The sequence below is a fragment of the Lissotriton vulgaris genome, chromosome 2_1, assembly GCF_964263255.1.
Source record: "Lissotriton vulgaris chromosome 2_1, aLisVul1.2, whole genome shotgun sequence".
NCBI classification, from domain to species: Eukaryota; Metazoa; Chordata; class Amphibia; order Caudata; family Salamandridae; genus Lissotriton; species Lissotriton vulgaris.
Genome location: NC_141687.1, coordinates 1453427335 through 1453436016, shown reverse-complemented (window position 1 = coordinate 1453436016; position 8682 = coordinate 1453427335).

Below are 8682 nucleotides of genomic sequence, written 5' to 3'. Positions count from 1 at the left end.
GCCAATGTAGGGCTTTGTCCTTGAGATCCTGGTTGGACTCTGTTTTATCTTGTGACAAGACAGGTACGTTGGCTAATACCAAGACTAGCGGTAAGGCTTCCGCTATAAACTGAACTGGGCTGGTCTCTTGATTACGTGCCACTGTTGCGTCAGTGGTGGTGACTTGAGGGCCCACAGTTGCCGCACTCTGATTCGGGGCTATTGATGTTAAGGATGGGGTGGGTGTGGCAAGTCTGATTGAGTGAGCTGCACACTACTGTCAGTAGAGGGAACATCCTCATCCGTAGATATTAGATCTGCGACGAGGGTTGAAAGGTTCTCTAGTTCCTTAGCCAAGTTACCGTGAACCCCTCCCAATTTCTTAACTTCAGCGGTCAATTTGTCCACTTTCCCGATCAGGGGCTTTATGATAGTTTTGATCTTGATATCCATCATTTCTTGGATCCTGTTGAAGAGATCATCATCAGATATGCGCTTAGACTCGAGATCTAACTCATGGTCTGTGAGGTTACCCGTCCTTCTGGAGGGTGGGGTGGCTGGCTTCTTCCTCCCCTGCTGTTTCCCCCCTCTCTTGGCTGCCATTTTCCTACATGCTCTTACAGCACGATTAGGGGGAGACTGGAGCTGAGGGACCTCATCAATGACGTCTGTCTGGATACTTGTCTCGGTGGAGGCGTCATCAGCTAAATCTATGAGATCAGCTCTGTCCTTGTCAGAAGTCGAGTTTTCAGTGGCTTCAATGTGATTGATCGGAGAGTTAGGGCCAGAATCTACAGCAATAGACTGTGCGTTTCCTATCAGGGAATCGGACATAGCTGTGCTTGTGGACGGGCTATCTGCAAGCAGCACTGGTGATTGACTTAGGCCCAGAGATTGCCTTCTCTTGCTGTTGATGCTGGTTACCACTTGAACTAGGTATGAATCAAGGGTATTCACAGCCTCGGAAGGTTGAGGAACCAATTTTTTTCCCATATTTTACGATAATGTTTGTAGAGTCATAAACTCACACTATCGGCTAAACTTTAGCTGAATAACTTGCTGGTCTTGACGGGTAATGCTGTATAAGGTGGCCGACTCGCAGAAATTGACAAAACCCTATGTTAGTGGCCGAAGTTTACTCCCACATTAAGGTACCAAACAGCCGTACCTCAAGCCCGCGTAGACGTCTTCAGGGGGGTGGCCTAGCCTGGCCTAGTCGCGCCTCGGAGGGCCTCAGAGGGCCCGCCCTTTGCCCGGGCTTCGCCCCGGGCGTCCCGCTCGCGTCCCGCTGAGCTGAGGGCTAGATGCTTTTGTAGCCCCTCCTGGCGCCTAGGATCGGCATCAGGGAACGCGCCTCCGCCGCAAAGGCTGCCGGGACCTGTAGTCCCGAGGCGGCGGTGGCGTGCCTGGTGCTCGCGGTCTTCGCAGTGATTTCCTCCTGGGCAGCGTCTCTGCAGGTAATGGCCCCTGTGTACTTCTCCTCGCGCTGTGCTCTGGTCGCAATAGAGGACTCCCCCCGCTTCACCGAGGGCTAGATGCTTTTGTAGCCCCTCCTGGCGCCTAGGATCGGCGTCAGGGAACGCGCCTCCGCCGCAAAGGCTGCCGGGACCTGTAGTCCCGAGGCGGCGGTGGCATGCCTGGTGCTCGCGGTCTTCGCAGTGATTTCCTCCTGGGCAGCGTCTCTGCAGGTAATGGCCCCTGTGTACTTCTCCTCGCGCTGTGCTCTGGTCGCAATAGAGGACTCCCCCCGCTTCACCGAGGGCTAGATGCTTTTGTAGCCCCTCCTGGCGCCTAGGATCGGCGTCAGGGAACGCGCCTCCGCCGCAAAGGCTGCCGGGACCTGTAGTCCCGAGGCGGCGGTGGCGTGCCTGGTGCTCGCGGTCTTCGCAGTGATTTCCTCCTGGGCAGCGTCTCTGCAGGTAATGGCCCCTGTGTACTTCTCCTCGCGCTGTGCTCTGGTCGCAATAGAGGACTCCCCCCGCTTCACCGAGGGCTAGATGCTTTTGTAGCCCCTCCTGGCGCCTAGGATCGGCGTCAGGGAACGCGCCTCCGCCGCAAAGGCTGCCGGGACCTGTAGTCCCGAGGCGGCGGTGGCGTGCCTGGTGCTCGCGGTCTTCGCAGTGATTTCCTCCTGGGCAGCGTCTCTGCAGGTAATGGCCCCTGTGTACTTCTCCTCGCGCTGTGCTCTGGTCGCAATAGAGGACTCCTTTCCATATCATTATCAACATGGCTACACTACATAAGCATATTTTACAGCAAGTTTTGCAACACCTAAATTTGGATCTTCCATTGACACTTGAATCAGACATTATAGCTTACAGGTGGCTTTTCAACCCCTCTTTGTTTCTTTACACCAGAGGCTCACTTAGGTGTGTTTCAGGGAGGGTCTTCGTCAGAGCTCCGATCAGCAATGGACTCTTCGTCACTTTTGCCACTGTGGTTGGGCTCGTCAATTTCTTCCAACACCAAGTAAGTCCATTCAGGGCTCCGATACAATCTGTTCTGTTTCTTTACTCTGTCGCCTTTTCTGAGAGACTTGCCTCGGGCTTCTTTCCTTTCACTTTCAGCCCTTTTTCGGTCTTTTAGTTTTTCTTCAACTGTCTTTATTCGGAGTCTCAGTCTTTTGATGTATCGGGGTTCACCCTTACTTTTGTGGCTTTCAGTGGTCGAGGAAACTTGGCCTTCCTCGTGCACTCTTTTTATTTCGCTTTTTTGTGGCACCTTTGGTCTGGCAGTGTCTATTTCCCTTCCTGTCTGACTAGTTCCAGGTCTTTCATCTATTTCTTCTGCCTGGTTTCTAAGCTGGCCTTCTTCAGGTTGGCTTTGTATTTGTTCTTTACTTTCAGGCGAACTGGATTCTGTTTCCTGAACACGTTCGTCTATATCTATCTGCTCCTGTTCGTGCACTTCGTTCCCTTGATTTTCTTCCGCATGAACTTCAACTTTGACCACTATCTGTCCCTTTCCAGACTCCGGAGTTTCAGGAGGAGTGTCGATGACTTGATCTGTCCCTACTTGGCCTACTTCCTGATCAGGTATGATGTGAGTCTCGTTGACCTGACCTTTGTCCTCTAGTTCTGTCTCACCCTCACTATCCCACTCGCTATCTAGGTAGGAATACTTTCTGGTTCGTATTGGATCAAGAACCTGTTCATCAGCAGGGAACCAATCAATGTTTTGACTTGTGCTCGGCAGTTCGATGTCAGCGAGATCCGGACTCTCCTCGGGAGTCTCCTCAGCTGGACTACCTTCAGCTTCAGTCGCGTTTTCTCCGGTTACCCGCTTCGTGTGGCTTGCATGGATCCACTTCGGTACACCAGCACACTTTACAGCAGTTGTGGTGACAAGGATCACTTGTCTTGGCTTTCCCCACTTTGGTCCAAGGCAACTCGTCCGGGTGTGTTTCTTTAACACCACCCAATCACCTGGTTGCAGTTTATGTGTTGGAGTCTTGGGCCAATCGTCAGCAGTCTCTCCAATCTGGTGAGAGATAGAACGCACTTGGTCACCCAGCTGCTTGCAGTATTCTAGTACCAAATCATCAGAAATACTTAGCAGTTTGTGTCCAGGTACCCATGCCTGTCGCATCACTCTCCCCATTAGCACTTCATGGGGGCTCAGGCCTGTTTTTCGGTTTGGAATGCTTCTCAGACTCATCAGCACTAGGGGCAAAGCTTCTATCCAGTTCATTTTGGTGGAATCACACATCTTCGCCAGTCTGGACTTGATCGTACCATTTATCTGTTCAACTATTCCAGAAGCCTCTGGATGATAGGCACAGTGCAGCCTTTGCTCCATTTTAAATGTTGTACAGAGTTCTTTTAGGATTTCGTTTGAGAAATGCCCACCTTGGTCTGTTTCAATAGTCTCTGGAATTCCATATCTAGGTATCAGTTCCCTCAGTAATAGTTTGGCTACAGTTGTGGCATCATTTTTCTTTGCTGGGTAAGCCTCCACCCACCTGGAAAACAGGCAAACTATGACCAGGACATATCTATATCCCTTGCACTTGGGCAATGTTATAAAGTCCGCCTGCATCCTGACAAAGGGACCTTCTGCCTTACCAATGGTACTTTGCTCTACTACAGTCCTCTTTCCTGCGTTGAATTGCTGGCACACTAGGCACCTCTGGCAAAGCCTTTCCGCTTGGTTCCTGAATTTTGAATTATAGAACACTTTGTCAAACACACGACACATCGCATCTCTTCCCATATGTGTTGGTTCATGTATCATTCTGACCATGGGGTCTACCAGGCTGTCTGGCAGTACAGGCATACCAGTTTGGCTCACCACCACACCATCATTCCTTATTCTGCATTCGTTCGCCCTCCATCTGCCCTTTTCTTCCCTGTCTGTTGCCTGTTGTAAGTTTCTCAATTCCTCCCATGTAGACACACTTTCAAACAACATCAGTTGGCAGCTGCTTCCACCACCCCATAATCCAATTTGGAGGGACATTTTGTGTCGGGCACAAAACTGGGCAATTTGGTCAGCGTATCGGTTTCCGGCTGTCACATCATCATTTCCAGATCTGTGAGCCGCATACTTGACCACAGCAAATTCTTTGGGCAATTGAATTGCTTCCAGTAAGTTCTGTACCACCTTTCCATTTCTGATAGGGGTACCTGAGGAAGTCATGAATTCTCTTTGTAACCATAGTTGGCCGAAGTCATGAACAACCCCATAACAGTACTGGCTGTCGGTATAAACAGTTACTCTTTTGTTTTCCCCCCGTTTACAAGCTCTTGTCAATGCGATTAGTTCTGCTACTTGGGCAGATTTCACTTCGCATAGGTAAGATGCTTCCAGGGTTGTGGTCAATGTGACTACGGCATAGGCAGCACTCAGACCTCCATCCTCATGTCTTAAACATGAGCCATCCACAAACATCATAATATCCTCATCAAGTAAGGCTATTTCTCTGATATCAGGACGTGGCTTGGTGCTAAACTCTGTTAAATCTACGCAGTTATGCTCCATTTCATCCTCGGCTTCTACATCCAGAGGAATAGGCAACAGGGTTGCAGGGTTCAGGACATTGCACCGGGAAATAATTACATTCTCGGCACCCACTAGGATTCTCTCATATTTAGTCAGCCGACTAGGGGTGAGATACTGGGTCTTTGTTCGGGTCAGTAAGATCACAACAGAATGAGGAACATATACAGTGACAGGATGTCCCATGACAATGTTCTCACTCTGTTCTAGACTTACACAAGTAGCAGCTACTGCTTTCAGACATCCTGGTAATCCAGCAGCCACTGGATCTAAAGTGGCCGAAAAATAGGCCACGGGACGCCTGATCAGCCCATGTTCCTGGGTTAGGACTGAGAGCGCACAATTGTCTCTTGTGTCACAGAACAATTCGAAGTTCTTGGAATAGTCAGGCATTCCTAATGCAGGAGCTGAGCACAGACAATTTCGCAATTTTACCCAAGCGGACATGCTTTCATCATTCCACTTCACTGGATCTTCCACTCCCTTCTTGGTCATGTTTATCAAAGGTTTTGCTAGAGCTGCGAATCCTACAATCCATTGTCTGCAGTATCCTACAACTCCTAGGAACATTCTCACTTCTTTCTGGGTCACGGGTAGGCCCATATTTTGAATTATCTTGATCCTTTCTGTAGTGACTTTTCGAATTCCTTTCTCTATCTGGTGCCCCAGATATTTTACTGAGTTTCTGCAGAACTGCAATTTGTCAGGCGAGACCTTATGTCCTCCCTTTCCTAGGTGATTTAACAAGGCAATAGTATCAGTGACACAGTCAGTTTGACTTTTAGACGCCACCAGAAGGTCATCTATGTATTGTACCAGAACAGACTCTCTTGGCAGTACTAACGACTCAAGGCATCTTTTTAGGATCTGGTTGAAAATCGATGGACTTTCGGTGTACCCCTGGGGGACACGATTCCAGACATAGATATGGCTGTCAAATTCAAAACTAAAAAGGAACTTGCTTTCTGGATGCAATGGGATGGAAAAGAATGCATGGTACAGGTCAATGACAGTGAACCATTCCGCATCCCAAGGAATTTGGTATAGTATCACTGCGGGGTTGGGCACAATGGGACAGCAAGGTACAACAATTTGGTTTACCTTGCGCAGATCCTGCACTACCCGGTACTTTCCGCTAGGCTTTTTAATTCCAATTATGGGTGAATTACAGGGACTGCTCATTACTTCCTGTATTATGTTTGCTTCGAGCAACTGTTTTACTTCTGTTGCGACTCCAGCCTTCACTTCTGCACTCATCTTGTACTGCCGGGTTTTTGGATAAACAGCATTTGTTTTTATAGCTATTTTAACTGGGTCTACATTCGCCATTAAGCCGACATCTCTTCCAGTGAAATCCCAAACTTCAGGTACCACTTTTGACTGTAATTCTTCAGGAAGGTCTTCAATGGACAGGGGTCTAACTTCTGTATCTGGCCTTAGCAACATCAATTTGTACAGGCCATCTTCCTCAGGGGTCTGAATTTCGACGCCATTTGGTGTGCAAAATATGGTGCAATTCATTTTGCACAGCAAATCTCGTCCTAACAGGTTCACGGGACTGGAGTCACAGACCACAAATCTGTGTATTTCCTTGAAGTTCCCTATAGAAATCTCCATTGGTTCATTTACTGAAGTACTGATTATCTGATTTGAAACACCCACTACTTGGATTGCATCTCCCGCGAGGGGTAGGTTAGGAACATCCACTGTTCTCACAGTAGAACGGGTAACACCAGTGTCCAACAGAAAGGTGACGTCTTTTCCCTCAACCTTTCCTTCAATATATGGTCCAGTCTGGTCTACCGGTAAGGAGGTGCCAAGCACGCACTCCTTGTCCTCCCCTCTCAGGCCCCGTCAATCTTGATCTTCACAGAGGAAGGAATCATTTAACAAATACTGTGGAATCGATGCATTTCTTTCACTCTCTCCCTCCCATATCTCGGCCCTTTCATTCTGCTGACCCTGATTCTTATAATTCGGTCTAGGAGCGCGAGGCACTGGAGGTAGCTTTACCTGTTGCTGGTTCTTTCGTATCCCCTCTTTCTGCACCTGTGGATTTAAACCATTTACAGGGGCATTACCAGCCTGCAGATGTGGACACTCGTCTCTCCAATGCCCTATCTGACCGCACCCGTGGCAGGGAAACTTCTTCATAGCCTCCTCCCGACTCATTTTTACCCGGGGTTTCCCTCCTCCCCCAGCATTGGGATTTTTTTTTTTGTTTAGTATTTTATTTTTGTTGTTGCTGTCACATGGTATACAGTAACGTACAGTAATTCTTCAGTGCAGCGTCAACATTCAGCTGCCACATTTATTAAAGCAACTTTTTAGTATTTTAACCCCCCCAACTTAAACTTGCTACTTTCAGGGTTAAGTCCACGTTTTCTAGCAATGGTCAATATCAGCATTAGAGTGCCCAAATGCAACTATCCGGTCTCGGTTCAGATACACATTTCGGTAAGGTCATCTGCGGGCATGTTCCCATGGTCCTGTAGCTTTTATTGTCTCCACATTTCACTCCCCCCTCCCTCCCATCAATCCAGACCTTCGTCGTCCTCTGAGCTATCCCCATCTCCCTCCTCGGGCAGGGGCTCAGAGAGTTCTCCCCTATACTTGTTCCAGGGTGACCAAATCCCGTTCCATTTCCGAGGATTATGTCTCTGCTGATACACCGCCCGCTCGGTTAGCATAGTCACATCCATATTTCTGCACCATTGCGCTAGTGTCGGTGTTTCCTGTGCCCCCCAGTTTTTCGCGATGTCACGTTTCGCCATCATTACACCTATGACCACCCACCTCTTCGCATGCAGTGAAAGGTCTGTTGGGCCCCAAACATTAAGGAGACAGATCCTGGGGTCTGGTGCAAATGGGTTCTGTAGGGTCTGACCGATCGTGCGCGTGACACGCCGCCAGTAGTCCTGTATATGTGGACATGTCCATAAAGTGTGGTATAGTGTACCCTCCTCCCCGCAGCTTCTCAGGCAGTGTGGGTGTTCCGCTCTATGTATTTTATACAGTGTCGTGCGGGTGTAGTAGACCCTGTGTAGCACTTTGAACTGGATCAGTCTGAATCGAGTGGAAATACCCGCCTCCCTGGGCGAGGCCAGGGCTGCGTTCCAGTCTGCCTCATCTAGGTCCCCTATCTCGTCCTCCCAGTACTCCTTTAGTTTCCCCAGGGGGTCCGGCAGGTTATTCATGAGTTTTCGATAAGTGAGGGAGGTTGCCCCGGCCTCCATGTAGTCTGTAAGCAATCGGTCCTCTAACGGAGCCGACTCCGGAAGTGCCGCACCAGTTTCTAGCACCGACAGGAGTGCGTGCCTGATTTGTATGTACCTGTATGTTTCGGTCTCCGCCAGGTTGTATTGTTCCCTGAGTGCCGTGAAGGAGAGCACACCCTCCCTGGTCCACAGATCGCCCACCGTGGAGATCCCGATGGTGTCCCATTGGTCGAACCCCTTGGAGCTGCGCAGGTTACCGAGGGCTTTGGCGTCCCATAGTGGCGTGAGCCTGGTGATCACTCCCTCCCATCCCAGCCGTCTCTGAGCTCTGTGCCATAAGGCTACAGTGTGTTTGGTAGGCCCCTCTAGTTTCTCCACCATCCCTTTATTATAGAGTGGGGCTAGCAGAGTGGACAAGCCCAGTTGGTGTCTATCTGCCCTGTACGCTGGGTCGTCTTGCGGTGCGTGGATCCACTGGTTAATCACC